The 21,116-nt window shown below is 34.7% G+C and overlaps 1 pseudogene; it reads left to right on the forward strand.

The window, feature by feature from the left end:
* The first annotated feature begins 377 nt into the window (after nucleotides 1-377).
* Nucleotides 378-21,116, forward strand: part of LOC137642518 (transmembrane protease serine 9-like) — a 35,508-nt pseudogene continuing 14,769 nt past the window's right edge.

Genomic DNA, 21,116 nt, shown 5'->3' on the forward strand with positions numbered 1-21,116 from the left:
AAACTAATTTAAAAGCTCAAGATAAAGATGACTGGCGAAATCTAACTGAAGCCCTTTGCGTCAATAGGCGTAGGAGGAGATGGTGATGATAAAGATATATATATATATATATATATATATATATATATATATATATATGTGTGTGTGTGTGTGTGTATGTGTATGTATGTATATATATATATATATATATATATATATATATATATATATATATATATATATGTGTGTGTGTGTGTGTATGTGTGTGTGTGTGTATTTCCTAACTACAGTAATGACACTCTTATCTGGACTTACCACAAGTGTTTAGATGAAAAAAAATAATTAGGAAATTTGATATCCAATGAACCGGAGGTATACGTGGGATTCTTTATAAACTGCGTCAGTCACCTTCCAGCCTCAGAGACGGAGAGGAACTTCCTGACCAGCAGTTGCAGTTGTCGTTCGAGTTGACTCTTTGGCTTCTGCAGAGAACTCTTCTTTGACTCCACCTAGCCACGATGGAATCCACTCCGCTGTCTTTGGCTCTGCTCCTTCTGGTAAGCCTCAAACTGTTTTTATATCTCTTTCAAAGATTTCTTTCCCGAAACACAGTTCTAGTACTAGCATTTAATGTTTGTGAGACAAATCATTTATGTGTTCTTTATTAATATTTTTGAACACTGATACTTTTTAAACCAATTGTTTCCCGCCATTTGCATAACTTATTTGCGTTACAAATAGAAAAATGAAGATCAAGTAATTTTTGTATGAAAAAGGAAAGATAATATTTTTCTCCCATATTTTCCTCCGATAATGTTCAGGAAGTATGACTTGCTTCAATTCAGGACAGTCATGGTAATTGCTAATAGTTCAGCCATCTTAGAATAAATCTTTTAGCCAATTAGGTGTGACTTAGCTTCCTCAGGGTAGACAGAACTGGAGTCGACTTGCAAATGTTATCAAATATTGTTCAAGTGAATACGATTTAACGCGTTTAGTTTACCCCAAGGATAAAATTGCAAACTGGATAAATTTTTTAGTAAATAACTTTGGGGACTTCTCGTTTTTAGGATTAAGAAGACTCGTTTCCTTATATCATTGCTAAATAGATTATATTACGGGGAAATGAAGACAGGTATTCCTCGTTTATCTAAAGCTCATTTATTTCATTTCATATCATATGTGAATATTAGTAAAGATATAAAAGCTAGCATAGACTTATTAGGTTCCTAAAAGTCAAAGAATACAAGAGACTATGTCACTCTTTTTCCATCTCATATCTGATGGATTTATGCCAGTTAATTGGGGTTCCTTTGCAGACAACTTCCTCCCCAAAAAAAATATTGGTTTGGGAGGAAAAGAAGTATTTAAACCCCTAAGAAAAGAAAGCGTTGCTTCACTATGTAGTCAAGTTCTCAAGTCCCTCTCCCCACCCAGCCCTGATATATGTTACAAATAATATAACATATATAATTACATTGTTTACATTCCTTTCTCCATTCCATTTCTTCTTCAGAGTTTGTGGTGTGTGAATGCTGTTCCCGCTTGGAACGGAACGTAAGTTGTGTTTCCTCTTCGGGAAATTTTTATAACATAATGACCTTGAGAACTGATTGAAATGTCATGAGACTTTTAACCATTTGGGAAGTCTTTGAATAAGCTTTGGCTTCATTTGTTTTTATCATTAAAACTCTCTTGACTCTAATAAATACTATTTTAACATTATTTTTGACAAGAAACGAAATTATATGGAAAACCTTTGCATGTTCCTTGGTGATTGACATGAATATTTTCCTTCCAACTCATATCCATAATACAAAAATCCTACACAATCATAATATACAAATGGAATAAGAATCTACACTGTTTTACAATCACATCACCTTTTACCTTTCTCATATATTTCTTTCCTTTCTTTCTATCTATTCAATTCCCCTCTTTATCTCTCCCCCTCCCCCCAACAGGACTCCCCACAAGGAGCCCAGACTAGGCGAGATGCAACGAGTCTTCGATGAGCTGAGGCAGATGTCAGGTGGCGACAGACAAGGTACTCTCAAGATCATCTTCTTTTGTTAAGTAAAACTTTCATTAAACTTGGGAAAATATTAACACTCAAAATTAGAGCTTCTTAGTTTACCGGGAATTTAGATCTGTATGGATAGAAGTTAATATCAATCCTATTTAGATATCTTAAGATATTTTCAAAAAAGCATAAAATATCTGCTTTAACTTTCATCATTTATCCAGAAGGGATTAAACTTGGGCTAATGTTAGGTCTCTTGATATTAGTTTACTATTTTTCCCCATATCATCCTTCTATTCATTTCCAGTAATAAAGATAAGTTAGTTTTTCCCTGGGAAGAGTTATTTGAAAACAGATTTTGGTTCCTTATTCACGCTCTCCCATTTATCATTCTTTTGCCCCCAACTCAGCAAGCTCCCTTCCATGTGGCAGTCATGTCCTGGCACCTGGCGAGACCGTTACCATCCAGTCTCAGAATTACCCCAGAAGGTATCCAGTGGGAAGCAGATGCCTATGGACCTTCCAGGTGAGTTAAAAAAACGAGTACTTACTTCATTTCTATTTACTATGTTATAGAGTCCTCAGCATCGCGAATGACCGAATCACCGAATATCGAGGGCTGACTGTATTCGTTCAGCCATGAATACAGTTCTTCCCATAAACGTATTGAAATCATCAACTGTAAACTGTTATCTCTTTATCTCTCGTCTCCTTAAATGAAAAGCTTGAAATGCAATCCCAAAAGTCTCTATCTAATCAACCACCTCAAAAAAAATTTTACAATTATTATTTCTGTCATATCTTGTGTCTTGCCACAGCCATGTTGACAATGGATAGGTATTCCACTATTCGTTCATAATTTCCTGTAACATAATCTTCGTTTACCCGGTTCCTCTCTTCATCAACATTATCCTTTGCAGGGTTCGTCTGTTGACTCAACCATATCGATTACTTGCAATGATTTTAGGCTGAGAAGATGCCGGCTTTCTTCCGTCCTAATCACCGGAGATGGTCTCTATGAAAAGTGAGATACAATTGGTTATAACTGTTACTTTCCCTCTGCCAATCATCAACAAGCTTGAAGATGCCGATCAAGTTTGAAATTTTAGCACTAATTCTGATTGTGACCTTCATCTTCTCACTGAAGATGTTTGTTTGATCCTTTATCGTGCATTACAGTAGGATTCATAACTTACAGGGAAGTTAACACTTTATCTTATGCAATCTTGAAGGCCGGATGTAACATACAAAATAATCCGTGTGTGGTGTAGGAACGATTCCTTAGAAAAACTACTCACCAAATACTCTAATTTAGTGCAACTACAAAGTTACATTTCTCCCTAAAAGAAAGGATAAATTCCTTCAAGTTGCTTGATGGAAAGTGGATCTTAGAATGCTTAAAATATCATTGCGTATCGGTAATAATTTTCAAAAGTAAAATAGAGCCGGAACCCCCTTTATTATTGGTGTATCCTAATCAATCTCATTTTCATGGCCAAGTATCGTACAGCATTGGTTAACTTTTAATCAAAATATAGCATAACTATTTCTGGCAAGCAACAGAGCCTGTATGCACCTGCCTGAAGTAGAACAGACTCAACAAGTGTCAGAAAGATTAACATACCGTGTCACATTTAGCAGCTAATGTTATGATAAGTAGATGATAAAATGTCACTTGCAGGTCGTCAATGTAAATTCACGTTGTGGAATAACGATATTCATTATCATCTTTGAGTTTTAAAAAAAGAAGGGAATCTTTTATTGTGTTTATTATCGTTGGAAAGCTTTTCATTCTTTGAAATAGATATCTAAATGAAGAGAAAAATATTACATTGGTTGCAGATATTTATTATCTGGAGAAGAAATTTTAGTAGAATGGCAGAAGTAAAGAGTAATATTCACATAATTCTTCAGTACAAGAGTAGAATATTTCAGAGAGAGAGAGAGAGAGAGAGAGAGAGAGAGAGAGATTTCACACTTCAAAACAAAACTTAGTTATCAAATATACATCTAGAGATCTATTTTTACAGATATTGCAGAACTCAATCACCTTTTACTGAAACGAGTGGAAACAATTTCATGGAGGTCAAGTTTAGATCGAGAAGGAGAAGATACTACGGTTTCTCCTGCACAGTTACAGCCTCAGGTTCAGGTAAACAACACGTCTTATAGAGGTTCTCATTTTCACCGACAGGTGGCCCTCAAGGTCGTCTGGTTCATGTTTTATTTTTCATTCAGCTGGCTGTTTTTTTTTTTTTTTCATTTTATACATTCAACAAATAGTGTCATCATTATTGCCTTTTCAACATTAAATATCCAAAGCTTCCTTCCTTCCTACATTCGTCAATATCCTTCCTCTTCCCATTTCTCTGGAATCAATCCAATTTTTCCCCTCCTAGTTTTAGGAATCTGATTCAACCTCGACTTACTTGCGTGTTCCTGGTTTCTTTAAGTGTTACAGTATCATATATTTCTTTCAGATGTGACAGAATTTTCGACTTCGTCTTCAACAGCAGCTACAACAACAACAGCAGCTGCAATAACAACAACAACAGCAGCACCACCACCACCACCACAATGCCGTAAGTACACTACAAAGTTACTGCCAAATTTCCTTTGTGTGTGTATGCATTGAATAAAGCTGACGAGCTCTTTTCTTGACAAAGGTGTATCAAGATTTCTGCATCGAAAAAAACAGAAATATGAAAAAAAAAAAAAAACTTAGCTGCGATCTTTGTGGTAGATGGGTAGCAGCCTTGGGCTATCCAATCCCCCATTGAGCATTGCCCTCTCCATAGTGGGAAGATAATTAAACACTGCTGAAGATGGCAACAGTGCAGCCATTATAAATTCAACCTAGACAGATTTGGTATCGTCATCTACCTTCATCCTAATGCATCCAAAACTACACATTCCCTTTCGAGGGACGCTCCTCAGCTTTTAAGTATCCTTCAACCAAGGCAAGCAGTGTTGATGAACTGCATGCAAGCAAAGGAGGCTTGCACATGAAACTGGACAAACAATCCAGTACCGAAGCGAATTCAAAGGAAAGATTCTACTTCAAGTAATGAATCTTAAGTTTAAAGTCGATTATCCTCTTATCTGAGTTAAATTTTCTACTTTTGAATGTTTAGTGGAGGGAAAATAACAGTTCTTTTTTTAAGACAAGCCAAACTACTTTTCAGCTTTTCTGTCATATTCCTGTGCATCTTGGAAGGGTTTAATCTCTTAAGGATTACTAAAGTCTAATTCCTGTCTAGATTCTATAACAAAGTTGTTTTTTTCTTATCTTCATAAGAGTTGTTGAATTTCTCCAAATATTTTCTTCTTACGTAAACAAATGAAAACCTCTTATTTAAAACCTTAGATTTTTCCGTAGGCAAAACAACATGAATCAATTATCATTCATGATAAAGGATTGCTCAGCGATCGTAATATTATAAGAAATACAGGAGTCTTTGCTGCAATCAGTACTTCTATGTAACTCATGCGAGAGTGAGCTACTGCTGCTAATAAAGAATTCGAGGTATTTCGTATATTGATAATAATTGTTCAGATAACAGAACATTTAAAGAATAAAGCTGAACGATAACCTCTTACATATAAATTCTTAGAATAAAATTATATCTGCCTATGGTCTCAACGTTATTTTTATTCCTTAACTATAAGTCTCTGTACAGATTCCGGGCAAAATAAGCCCCACCCCCTGATGGCGTAATAGCCAATAAGGTTGTCTCCCATGTTAGTAGCTATACTAACTTATAACCACTGTGACCACTGCTAATACAGGAGGCAACATGATTGAATATGATGTCATCAAGGGGTGGAGCTTATTTCACCCGAAATCTCTGTGGCGACTATAAAATATCAAATTTTATTATAACTAACCATTACCTAATGATAATATAAACGGTATAACAATGAACAATAGAATCTTTACACAATTGTAAGGTTATCTGCAATATATATATATATATATATATATATATATATATATATATATATATATATATATATATATATATACTGTATATATATTAAGGCTAATTATAGAAAACCAAATGAAAAAATGCATATTTATCAAAAACAATCTAACGGAATCAGTAGACTGAATGATATAGAAAAATTATATAATTTATCCTAATTTTAGAAACCACCTAATCTACCACAAGTTCAGTCTTATAACATAAACAAGCAAACAGTGAATACTTGAGACACTGAAGCATCTAATTCTCTTTTGCAGTGTGTGGCCGACGAAACCCAGTGACCAGGATTGTTGGAGGCCAACCGACAACAGTGCACGAATACCCTTGGCAAGTTGGGTTGACGTCAGCTACATCTAGCAGACCATATTGTGGTGGTTCTATCATCTCCAACGAGTGGATCCTGACAGCATCTCATTGTGTCGACGGGTAAGAGAACTACCATTGGGGTAGGGCTAATGCTATCTCATTTCATCTGTGAAGATTGACTATTTATGAACGTGTTTCAGATCATATCTGGTAACTTGACTTGAAAATTAATCACAGTATTAACACCTCATCAATTGCTTTGGATTTCAACCAAGCTCAAAATATTCTCATAAAGTGTACAAAAAAAAAAAAAAACGTTTTAAAACTCTATGAAAAAAAGATTTAAAAGTTCAGGCAATATCTTATTCATGACTTTGCGAAGCAGCGTAAGAATTGTCGTGGGGATATATTGACTAAATTTAATTTTGCAAGTTTGGTGCCTTATTTTGTTGCTGAAGAGGGAATTACATTGACTAATAACTGTTTTTTGCAAATATCAAACAATGCATAAAAACTTTTTCAATGAGATTATAAGAAATTAAAAAGAATGTAAAACGTAGTACTATTTCCCCATTAAAAACGTTTCTTCTTATGATTGCAATACTGACCTTTTCAAGCAGAAATTACTGTATTTACTAACAACGTTCCAATTCCCTTTCCAGATCCAGTGCATCAAACGTCTATGTAGTCGTTGGAGAACACGACTATACCACATTAACTGAAACGACGGTTAGACAAAAGATCCAAGCCTCAAGGGTAAGTCGGTAAACCTCTTGATAGTTCTGGCAAAACATTTTATTAGAAATTCTCTTTAACAGAAGTCATGAAATTAGTTAAGGCTCTTCTATTTGCTATACACTTTTCTTAAACAGGAAATCTTTCTAGATGTATTGCTATAAATCTATTATGTTATCCCTGAAAGAAGAGTAAATTTGAAACAAATACAGTACAACTTTCCTAATTTCAAAATACTGGTTTTACAATGATAGAAATCTTTCAAAATCTAAGAAAATAGGATATGGAAAATAAGTTTAATCAATCAATCTTGTTACAGATCATCATGCACCCAAGTTACGACAGAAACACTCTTGACAACGATATGGCGTTGATCAAGCTGTCCTCTCCGCTCACCTTCCCTTCTGACAACAAGATTTCCCCTGTGTGTCTTCCAGATGCAGGCAATGCCTATAGTGATGTGACTGCTACAGTTACTGGCTGGGGAACATTACAGTCAGGTTTGTACGCTTGTAATAAGTTTCAACTTATTTGAAATCACTGTTCAACTCAAGCAGTAAAGACCATTCAATTATCTTAGCAGAGAAATATTTTGGTGCAGATCACATTCTGCACATGCGCCTTCAGTACAGTCTATTCACGGAGTTTTCTTATTTTATATTTATTCCTTCAAGAAATTGATTCCAGGAACTACACGATTTCAGCCTTTAGGTATAAACGGAATAAACTTTTTCGTTTCCAAATGTAGTAATGCTTGAAACAAAAATTGTGAAGAATCCTTGAATTTTTCTGTGCGTTAGACTTTTATTCTATCTTGCATTTAAAAATCATGCCGAAGTAAGATTAGGTTGTTATTATTACTTCTAAAGTTTTGCTAAGATCTTTATAAAGAGACTCAGGCGGGAAAAACAGAATCATAAGGAAGAGAAGCAGGAGTAAGGCTCAATCTCTAAAAAATAATAACCGTCTCTTAAAAGATGGAACGTTATATGATTCAGGACAAACAAAAGTAGCAAGAGAATATCAGAGCTTGGCACTGGTGGGACAAACCAGTCACAGAACCTTTAATTGAGATCTTTTATCTCTAGAGAATAAAGTTGTTGAGAAATGTGAAAAGTGTTACCAGTCTATATGATAGGACAGCATCGCAGAATGAAGGCAAATATTATACTCATAGAAAATGAGTAGCAGAATTTCTTTGAGCACAACCAAGAGAAGAGGTAAGGAATAGTCACGGACCAAAGAAATGCAGTTGATTCATTCCTACTAAGTGAAGCAATGGAAGATTGATCACCCAAAAATAGGAGAGCAATAAACCAAGCGGATATAATGAGACTGAGATAATCTCTTTGAAACTTTGAGGAAGGACAACTTTGAAGAACTATACAACTAAGTCACCCATGGAACTTTCTAGTCATATAAGACCTTGAGAATCAAGGCAATGTCTGTTGATATCTCATGAAGCAGACCTGTAGGTTTCAATCCTTCCACAAACAAAGGAACATCGTAGTCCAGTGGTCATCTGTCGTGACTTGAACTCAGGACACACAAAGTGTGAGGGAGTAATCAACGATATCACTGAGCCACCGTTACCCTGAAATGGCAGATTAATTTGGCCAACCTATTTAATGATTGATTGAAAATTTCATTATCCAGTATATAAGAAATAATAAATATGTTGGGACAAAGTGCCTCTGACTATTTTTTTTATCTCCATTTTTTCTTACAAGTGCAGTATTGTGTATATAACCCTTTTACTTTACAGGTGGTAGTCAACCTAATGTACTTTATGAAGTGGATGTTCCAACAATGACCAACTCAAGATGTCAACAGTTTTTAAGTGGTATCACAAGTAACATGATCTGTGCTGGATTGGATGCCGGAGGAAAAGATTCTTGTCAGGTTTGTTGAGTCACAACGATAGAATTACATTATATAATTAAGCTGGATTAGTATCTACATATTTTGAATACCATGTTTAAAGACATGCTAAAGAACTTGTGTGACTTCAATGTTTCCAGTTGAAAATGCTTTTAATTCTTTAGACAAAAGGTCATAAGGACAGTGAAATTTATTCATAAATTACAAACAGCTGCAGACTACTTTAGGAGTGTAGAGAAAGTATTGGCAATAACAGACACAGCGATAGATGGAGGAATGAGGAGAAAGTTAATTGTTTTATCAGAACTTACCAACACCTTACAGCTTTCATACTATCTGTGACGATAGTCTCTCTTGTAAACTAGAAAATATCACAAACTCAAACATAACTTGTTTCAGTAGAGTCAAAACTGACTTTTCCATTTTCAGGGTGACTCCGGTGGTCCAATGGTGACTGCAGGTAACACAGCTCAAACATTCATGGTGGTGATTGGAGTGGTCTCTTGGGGCTATGGCTGCGCCGATGCAAACAGCCCTGGAGTGTACGCCAGAGTAGGCAGTAAGTGAAATGCCAAGAAATATTGTTTGAATGACTTCCATAAGAAAAGTTTTCAATGTCCAGTATAAAGGTTGACACGAAAACAGAATGGTTAAATTGTTTCCAACTAAACAAATGGAAAAAAATCATAAGTAAAGGGAGATAAATATCAAATTGACAGACAATGAAAAAGAAGGAAAATTTCGTCAGCAAATGAAAATGTAACTAAAAGAACAGCACAAATTTAAAGATTAAATAAACATGTGACTTATGGTAATCTAAACCTTTCAAAACATAAAACCAGTGAGCAAGTTCCTATATTAACTCTCAGTCAAGTACAAGTAAAGGCAAAGAGTCCATTGTCAACTGAACTTACAATAAGGTTTCAAGATCAAACAAAAGGATGATTAGGTTTAATAACTTTAATATTAGAATGATTATCATGAATATTGATAAGCATTGACAAGTGAACCCACAAGTCAAAGAAGCTATTAGGAACTTATCATGTCAACAGATTCATGTTACCAAAGGGAGTTTCAAAACTAGTGATTTTGCCAATGAGGTGAAACAAGATGTCAAAGATTATGGTAATAGAAAAATAGATAGATAAATAAGGATTAAAAACGATATTTGGGCCAATGACATTATGAACAAGAGACAGAAAAAATGAACAACCACCGTAATCAATATTAAGCTTTGATCTATTTAAAGTTGTATTTGCGAATCTTATGATGAAATTGATTTTGCAAATGTGATATTTTTTTTCAGACTATCTCTCTTGGATATCTACAAACATCGCAGGTTCTCAAACTTGCCCAAGGCCATAGAGGACACCGAATAGACAACATCAGACATTAATGAGATTACGTCAAGACAATCAGGCATTATTCTAATTTTCTGATCATGGAATTACCATTTTTTCTTTATAATTTGTTATTAATTCATTCCTCTTTTTGGACAATTGTGGTAAATTAGATATATTGGTATTTATGGAATTACCATTTTTTTATATAATTTGTTGTTAATTCATTCCTCTTTTTGAACAATTGTGGTAAAATAAATCTATTGGCATTTAAAAGTTCTATTATTTATCCTTATTACAATAACAATACTGATTTCTAATCTGGTGACCCTTGGGATCTCAGCCTCAAAAGTCTCACTGAGACTGAGGGACTTTGTTAAACTTTCAGCAAAAGATTTCTATATTTTGAGGAAGAGTTTTCTTTAAGAAGAGATTAAAATTAATGGCCTGAGTCCATCTTAAAGGGAAAACAAATACTCTATCTAATTGTTAAACATACAAAGACTTGAGCTGCTTCAAAATGATACTTAATAAGTAATATATGTAACTAGTTTGAACTTTCCTCAAATTTCTATTTATAGAATCTAGTTCATTTTGATGCTACAAAGTTCTTATTATGGGTTATTACTGTTTTTCTTATAAACGGTTCTTTATCTTTTCTTGTAAGTTAAATAAGTAAAACCTAAACACTTTGTAATAACTTGAATCCAAGATACCTCTCCCTTATGGACTGACAAATGGCTTTTTTCTTTTCCCAAGACCGCCTTCCTTTTATAAGAAGTCTTATCTATATGTAATAATTTTGCTTTCTTGAAGTTCTACTACAGTAAGTGATTATTCAATTAATCAATATTTTCAATCTTTCTGGTGATAAAAGCCAAAATTATTTGATCCCTTTCAGTGTAATTTACAATAGAATATCGAATGATATATAATAGTATATAACAAATTTACTGAATTAATCATGACTGAATATTATGCTGAAAATAAAGAACGGGGATAAGCCTCTCATCGCTCGCTTCCAGTGATCCTCTGGCCCATGTGACGTCACGGGGAATTCATGCTGATTTTGTCTGACTGACCTATCTACAGTAAGTGGGTCCCGTCTTTTCCTCTCTCTTTCTCTTTTCACCTCATTACTCGGTTGAAGAGACATTGAACGCCAGTTGCTTAAAACTTTGTCATTCTCTTCCTTTTATCTTCCCTCTCATTTGAGAACAATTTCTATATTTGTTCCTGTATTTTGCTTGGCAGTCAATCCTTTCTATAGTTCATACAAATAATAATTTTAATGTAATTTCATTTCTTTGCTTTTAGAAAGGGAATTAAGGCAAATGTATTACTTATAGCCTGACATTTAAGGGAAACATATGTGACCATATGTATTGGTAAATTTTACCTTTATTTTTTTTTTTTTGCCCTTCAAGGAAGCCTTTTCGTATTTGCATTAAGTTTACACATGTCTGGATTGGATTATAAAACTCAGGTCAGAGGACAAGCAATAGGAAGTGTTTATTATGTGATCCTATTCTCACAAAAATTACTTGTTAATAATATCTTTCCTAATAAGACCCAGAGGCTTTGTAAGAACCTAACTGCTTCTTCCATATAAAAAGCAACAAGAAGAACATGTGATGATAAAAAGGAAATCTGCAAGATGTTACAAGAAGGTTAATAGAATCTCAATTTGAATTTTTTCCGTCTTTCCTGTGGTTTGTTACCGTTCATGGAACATGTTGGTCTTTGGGTCTTACGGCCACTCTTGTGGATTCAGCTAAACTAAGTAATCTGCAAGGTGCTCCCTACTCATTGTGGTTTTTAGCCATTGCAGTGTAATTTATATTAGTTTTTATGGTATTACTTCTGCTTGTGCTTACACAAATAGGGTAGATGTCATCCCATCTCACTAAGTGATACTCAGTTTACCAATCATCTTATCCCTTCATCTATTGCATTTAATACTGTACTTACACGATTGGAGGAATAAACTCAATTCCCGTAACATCTCTGTTTAATTTCTCCAGACTTTGGACACTGGAGAATGTGTGCTAGTGACTGGCGTCTTACCTTATAGCCAGTCCAGTCATGTCGTTGACTGCCAAAGCAGCAGTCATCGCTAAGGAAGAGTTCCTAGAGGCTTTGAAATCATGTAGAGGACTCAAATGTTATGTGATAGCAGTTCATTGTTATGAATAATGACACTTATTAAAAAAAAGATCATCATATCTCTTTGAATTACGCAATAACACTTTATCATTGTTGTTATAATTCCCTCAGACTTACACATGCTTGTATCACCATGATCAGCTGACACCATAGAAAAATCTTATTGCCATTCTAAATTCAATTTCTTAAGACCAAGACTGAGTCTTTCTGATTGATCCAAGTAGATAGATTTTCTGGCAACCCAAGAATTGTCATTGTCACCTTTTCCTTTTGCTCATTAGTGAACACTTGATGAAATGCATTCTCATATAATTCCTTTCCTATTTCCTATTCTCCAAGTTTGATGGATTTATCAATTAAAAGTATTTTAGTGACTTACGATTCGAATTGTAAGCAATCCTTTTATTTATATATTACATATTCTGCTCTTTTACAATATTTATTAGCCTGGTCCTTACTATCAGGGAAAGTACAGTACTGTGATCTAGAATTTTAGGATTTTTCCTCTTTTAAATCTCCCTTCTGCAATGTACCCTGACATGTGGAAGCTTTACAAGAAACTCCTACAGTAGAGTGGAATTTTGACCCCACATCATCACATATATGAGTCTATGGATCTTTGGAAGAGCAGCTGAGAGTCACTGCCTACCTATAAGAATATCTTCAGTGTTTACAGTACAGTTAATCTTTTGTTGATTTTAATGAGATATTTACTCCATTGAAAGTCTAGTTTTCCTTCTAAAATGGGTCAAACGTTGCTATGCAAATATCCTTAGGAATATACACGTCTCCAATTTAGGGGGTTGGGAGTTTTTACAATTCTGTCTTTCCTAGATGGAAGTGTTCTTCAACCTCCTCTACACACTTCAGAAAGTGGCCAATGCTATTATATATTGGGAACACCAGCTTCTCTTTCTTTTAATGTAAAACCTTCAATTTAAATCTTGTATTTAAGTTTGTTTGATGAGCCCAAAATGACACAACCCATGACCTTAATAACGAGGTATTGGTTGATCTTACATATTGTCAGTCTAAGGATTCAGGATAACCAGACACTTCACTACAGGATTATTGGGTCCTCAGGCCCTGACATATTCAACAGTTTTTGGAGAAGGGAGATTCCCCCTGTGTAAATAGTTACTAATACTAACACATATTTATGGGATAATGATGAAAATGATAATTTATTAAAAATATTTTGAAACTTGACCAATAAAAGATGAAATACACTAAGTATTCTTTTGAAGTAATAATGCTATATTTTTTATCAAAATATCTTATGAATTTGACTTTTAGCTGCGATAGTAATGTATTTGAAGTAATGAACGTATCGGAGAAGTAGTAATTGTGGGCATGGTCTAACCAGACGTCAACTGGCGGTGTCGCAGTGACAAATTAAAATCACTCACCAACGTCCAGTGAGTCACCTGTCAAACATAGTTGGTGCTGCCCAGAACCACTTGTGTGTGCGTGAGTTTGTATGTGTGTATATATAGATACAAGTATTATTCATTTTTGTATTATCTGATCCAACTACAAGAGAGAACCGTTAGTGAAGAAATCACTTTTAGTAAAATTATATTTTACATTATGTAGAAAAGGTTACGTTACTCTTTATTTTTGGTCTGGACAAGCCTTAATCTCAAGGTACCAATTAGTATTAATATTATATTTCCTTTTGTAAATATGAGGAAAATTTGGTTAGTTATAGCAATTATTATTACTAGCTAGGTTACAACCTTCGTTGGAAATGTAAAATGCTATAAGCTCAAGGGCTCCAACAGGGATAAATAGCCCAGTGAGGGAAGGAAAAAAGGATATAAACTACAAGTGAAGCACTGAACAATAAAAATATAATATTTTAAAAACAATAACAACATAAAAATGGATCTTATCTTTCGTAAATTAATTATGTATGAAGTTCCACTGATTTGAACTACCAAATTAGGAAGATCATTCTACAACTTGGTCACAGCTGAAATAAAACTTCTAGAATACTGTGTATTGTTGAGCCTTATGATGGAGAAGGCGTGACTATTAGAATTAACTGCATACCTAGCATTACAAACAAGATGGTACTGTCTGGGAATATCTGAATGTAAGGAATGGTCAGAACCATGAAAAATCTTATCTGAACCATTGTGCCACAGATTAATATCTGGATCAAGAATAAGAAACTTAATAGACCGTAAGTTCGTGTCCAACAAATTAAGATGAGAATTAGCGAATGAAAACCAGAAAAGAGAAAAATACTCGAAGCAAGTTAGAATGAAAAAATTAAAACATTTTTTGTAATTAGATTGAATACCGAAAATCTTAAAAAACTTTCTCAATAAGCGAATTTTTTTGTGCAATGGAAGAAAAGATAGACCGATGGCGTTTCTTAAAAGTAAATTTGCTATCAAGAATCACATTTAAAATTTTAAAAGAGTCATACAAAATTAAAGAAACATTATCGATGTTGAGGAGCCTTTGTCATCGACCTACTTACAAACATACATTGAGTTTTGTTAGGATTCAACTTCAAGCCCCGTAATTTGCATCATGCGCTAACTTTAGCTGGATCTCTATTAAGGGATTCAGCAACCGCAGATCTACATTCAGGAGATGGAATTGATGCAAAGAGAGTAGCATCATCTGCATAAGCAATGAGCTTGTTTTCTAGGCCAAACCACATGTTATGTGTATATAGTATAAAAAGTAATGAACCATGAATACTACCCTGAGGAACACCAAATATCACATCCCTATACTCACTGTGGTGCCCATCAACAATAACTACGTCATCATAGGAGTGTGAAGACAAGTTTGTGTATCGCTAAGTGCGCTTTAGATGCAAACACGGAGGGAAAAGGAGAGATCGAGGTACTAGAATTCGGCCTAATCAATGATGAAATTGGTCTCATTAGAAGCAACATAAACTCATTTTACAGAATTTCAATTTGGCAAATTTAAGGGACCACTTAATTTTCTGAAGGGTAAAAAGTACGTATAATGTGTTTTCCGGAAAGCGTTTTCTTGTGTCATGGAAAGCCAACTTGATTCAGTTCTAACTATACACATCTGAGAACCTTAAGATTCAATATGGAATGTACAAATCCACATAGAAAGAGAATATGCTCTCAAAGGTATGTAAACCTTTCCTTTGAGAAATGTGATGACAAAAGAACGGCTTGTACAGAACGGCAGGCTCTAAAAATGTTCAGCAATATTATTTCGCATATTATATACGAGTATATAATATGCAGGTACAAAATTGTTAGCTATCCATGTTTATATTCTGGTGAATATATACACACACACACACACACACACATATATATATATATATATATATATATATATATATATATATATATATATATATCCAAATAAGCCATATATATTTTTGATATATTAATGTCTGGATTCTCTTAACGACCTCGGGATCAGAGCCCCAGGCGAAATCACACAAAGGCAAGAGCTTGGCTCCAGACGGGAATCGAACCCTGGTCGGCAAGCTTATATAGACAGTGACTAACCCACTTGGCCAAGTGGGTTAGTCACTGTCTATATAAGCTTGCCGACCAGGGTTCGATTCCCGGCCGGAGCCAAGCTCTTGTCTTTGTGTGATTTCGCCTGGGGCTCTGATCCCGAGGTCGTTAAGAGAATCCAGACATTAATATATAAAATATATATATAGCTTATTTGAATATGAAAAACACGTAAAAAAATGTGCAAAATTTATCATATATATATATATATATATATATATATATATATATATATATATATACATATATATACACACACTATTTTGACCCCCATACTCGTATATATTATATGAGATATAAGTTAAAAAGTCCTATGAGTGGATATAAAATCAATGCCATTAATGAATATGATTTATGAATAATATTATCATTGATGAATAACTTTTTCGTCAGAAATCTGACCTGTCAAAAGGCTGGATTTTCCATTAATGACGTTTAAAGTTATACTTTAAAATTCTTATTCGTACTATCTACTCGAAATGTTTAGAAGTGTCTGGTGTATTGAGATGCTGGTGATTTTATCATTGTATTATATGAGATTGTTTTATCATTATAATCATGCTGATGTAGAGTTGAACATTACCAAATTCTGATTCTGCTTCTTTCATGTATTCAGTTCATTCGTTATCATTTCGTAGTCTGATTTCATTCTCTGATCTGTTGCCATCAAAAGCAGAGACAAGGGATAGTACCATTGCCAAAACAAGCAGGACAATACCCTAGACTCTGACCATATATACATATGACCAGTGCCTATGACCCCTCTCCACCCTAGCTAGGACCAAGGAGGGCTAGGCAAAGACTGCTGATGACTCAGCAGCTAGATCTTAAGGCTCCCCAAAACCCCTCACCCATTCTTTGCTCACATGGATGGTGAGGTCAGCAATCAAATGAACTAACGAGTTTGAGCGGGACTCAAACACCATTCAGGGACATTACTGCATTGGCCACCACATCCTTTTTCAATCTAGCACCAGTTTAATTCATATATTCTGTTATAATCAATGAAAATATCAAGAGTTATTTCCTGTAATGAAAATTTGACTAGTTATCTAAAAAATTAATGCCTGCTAAAATTAACAGCAAAATAGAATGCAGTTGCTTTAAAATATGTCCTCAAAATCAAAACCGAGAGGCCTCTGAATATAAAATACTTCAATAAACCTTGCATAACATTTATGACCCTATTAAACTATATCGAAACTGAAATTGACACCATTCCTACAGTGACAACAGTCCTCCAGCTATACCGATGCCACTCAACTCTCGCATTATCTCACTCTGGTCTCATTAAAATCCTTCCGAGAACGAGAGTTCATGGCTCAACCCTAAGTCAATACATACTGTATATATTTACTCTGGCTCAACCCTTAGACAATAAATATTGAATATATTGACTCTGGCTCAACTCAGTCAATATATACTGGATATATTGACTGAGGCCCAACCCTGAGTCAATACATACTGAATATATTGACTCAGGCCCAACCCTGAGTCAATACATACTGAATATATTGACTCAGGCCCAACCCTGAGTTAATACATACTGAATATATTGACTCAGGCCCGAACCTGAGTCAATATATACTAAATATATTGACTCTGGCTCAGTCTTGAGATAATACACACTGAATATATTAACTCTGGCTCAACTCAGTCAATACATACTATATATATATTGACTCAGGCTCAACCCTGAGTCAATACATACTAAATATATTGACTCAGGCCCAACCCTTAGTCAATACATACTGTATATATTGATTCTGGCTCAACCCTTAGTCAATACATACTGTAAATATTGACTCTAGCTCAACCCTTAGTCAATAAATATTGAATATATTGACTCTGGCTCAACTTAGTCAATACATACTAGATATATTGACTCAGGCCCAACCCTGAGTCAATACATACTGAATATATTGACTCTGGCTCAACCCTTAGTCAATACATATTGTAAATATTGACTCTGGCTCAACCCTTAGTCAATACATACTGAATATATTGACTCAGGCCCAACCTTGAGTCAATACATACTGTATATATTGACTCTGACTCAACCCTTAGTCAATACATACTGTAAATATTGACTCAGGCTCAACCCTTAGTCAATAAATATTGAATATATTGACTCTGGCTCAACTCAGTCAATACATACTGAATATATTGACTCTGGCTCAACCCTTAGTCAATACATACTGTAAATATTGACTCTGGCTCAACCCTTAGTCAATAAATATTGAATATATTGACTCTGGCTCAACTCAGTCAATACATACTGAATATATTGACTCTGGCTCAACCCTTAGTCAATACATACTGTAAATATTGACTCTGGCTCAACCCTTAGACAATACATACTGTATATATTGACTCTGGCTCAACCCTTAGTCAATACATACTATAAATATTGACTCTGGCTCAACCCTTAGTCAATACATACTGTATATATTGACTCTGGCTCAACCCTTAGTCAATACATACTGTAAATATTGACTCTGGCTCAACTCAGTCCATACATACTGAATATATTGACTCTGGCTCAACCCTTAGTCAATACATACTGTAAATATTGACTCAGGCTCAACCCTTAGTCAATACATACTGTATATATTGACTCTGGCTCAACCCTTAGTCAATACATACTGTAAATATTGACTCTGGCTCAACCCTTAATGAATACATACTGAATATATTGACTCAGGCCCAACCCTGAGTTAATACATACTGTATATATTGACTCTGGCTCAACCCTTAGTCAATACATACTGTAAATATTGACTCTGGCTCAACCCTTAGTCAATACATACTGTAAATATTGACTCTGGCTCAACTCAGTCAATACATACTGAATATATTGACTCTGGCTCAACCCTTAGTCAATACATACTGTAAATATTGACTCTGGCTCAACCCTCAGTCAATACATACTGAATATATTGACTCTTTCTCAACCCTTAGTCAATACATACTATAAATATTGACTCTGGCTCAACCCTCAGTCAATACATACTGTATATATTGACTCTGGCTCAACCCTTAGTCAATACATACTGTAAATATTGACTCTGGCTCAACCCTTAGTCAATACATACTATATATATTGACTCTGGTTCAACCCTTAGTCAATACATACTGTAAATATTGACTCTGGCTCAACCTTTAGTCAATACATACTGTATATATTGACTCTGGCTCAACCCTTAGTCAATATATACTATAAATATTGACTTTGGCTCAACCCTTAGTCAATACATACTGAATATATTGACTCAGGCCCAACCCTGAGTCAATACATACTGTATATATTGACTCTGGCTCAACCCTTAGTCAATACATACTATAAATATTGACTCTGGCTCAACCCTTAGTCAATAAACATTGAATATATTGACTCTGGCTCAACCCTTAGTCAATACATATTGGATATATTGACTCAGACCTAACCCTGAGTCAATACATACAATATATATTGACTCTGGCTCAACCCTTAGTCAATACATACTGTAAATATTGACTCTGGCTCAACCCTTAGTCAATAAATATTGAATATATTGACTCTGGCTCGACTCAGTCAATACATACTGGATATATTGACTCAGGCCCAACCCTGAGTCAATACATACTGAATATATTGACTCTAGCTCAGTCTTGAGATAATACACACTGAATATATTGACTCTGGCTCAACCCTTAGTCAATACATACTGTAAATATTGACTCTGGCTCAACCCTTAGTCAATACATACTGTATATATTGACTCTGGCTCAACCCTTAGTCATTACATACTGTAAATATTGACTCTGGCTCAATCCTTAGTCAATACATACTGAATATATTGACTCTGGCTCAACTCAGTACATGCATACTGTAGATATTGACTCTGGGTCAACCCTGAGTCAATACATTCTGAATATATTGACTCTGGCTCAGCCTTGAGATAATTCACACTGAATATATTGACTCTGGCCCAACTCAGTCAATACATACTGTATATATTGACTCTGGGTCAAACCTGAGTCAATATATATTGTATATATTGACTCTGGTTCAACCCTTAGTCAATACATACCGAATATATTGACTCTGGCTTAACCCTTAGTCAATACATACCGAATATATTGACTCTGGCTCAACCCTGAGTCAATATACACTGAATATATATTGACTCTGGCTCAACCTTGAGTTAATACATACTGAATATATTGACTCTAGCTCAACACTAAGTCAATATATACTGAATATATTGACTCTGGCTCAACTAAGTCAATATATACTGTATATATTGACTGGGTCAACCCTGAGTCAATACATACTGTAAATATTGACTCTGGCTCAACCTTGAGTTAATACATACTGAATATATTGACTCTGGTTCAACCCTGAGTCAATACATACTGAATATACTGACTCTGGCTCAACACTGAGTTAATACATACTGAATATATTAACTCTGGCTCAAATAACACTACACCGGAGTTGCTCATCTCTATTTTACTATAGCTTCCTAACTTTGACTTCGATGACTTGCCGCATTTCTCTCCCCATCCTTCACAGTTACAGGGAAAATGATGAAAACTTATCAAAATCTGATAAATATTAAACTCACATTTTAAGAGTGTCCTAAACTTAATTATTACCAAATGAGGGAGCCAGCTAATCTAGTTGTAAATTCCTTCACCAGGTGTTGTGGTGAGAATACCAGTTTGAATTTTAATACACGGCTGTCGTGCGAATAGAATAGGCCTAAAATCTATATGATAACCTCTTTTGCCTTTAGTTACTCATAATCTGGGGTAAGGTGCATTTTCTATGAGAATTACTAAAACTCGTTTTCTCTCATTCACAATTTTAGTAGACTACAAAAAAATAGTAACGTTGGAGAGATTTTCTTTTTTCTTTTTTCCTATTTATTTTGTATTTCCAGGAGAGTATCGTGACCATGGATGGAAGGAAAACTGTTCAGTAGGTTCTAAGATCCCTACATATGGACTTTCCGGAAAGATTATTTGAACATTTCATAAAAAAAAAAAAAAATCTTGAAAAATCTCAACTGTTAGTCATTAAAATACCATAAAGGGTAACGGATAAAGTCGTCTAGTTTCAGTTCCAGTTACATTAGAATTGATGCTCATCAGAACGTCAACCAGCCAAACTATTATTATT

This window comes from Palaemon carinicauda, chromosome 6 (assembly GCF_036898095.1).
Source record: "Palaemon carinicauda isolate YSFRI2023 chromosome 6, ASM3689809v2, whole genome shotgun sequence".
Lineage (NCBI taxonomy): Eukaryota > Metazoa > Arthropoda > Malacostraca > Decapoda > Palaemonidae > Palaemon > Palaemon carinicauda.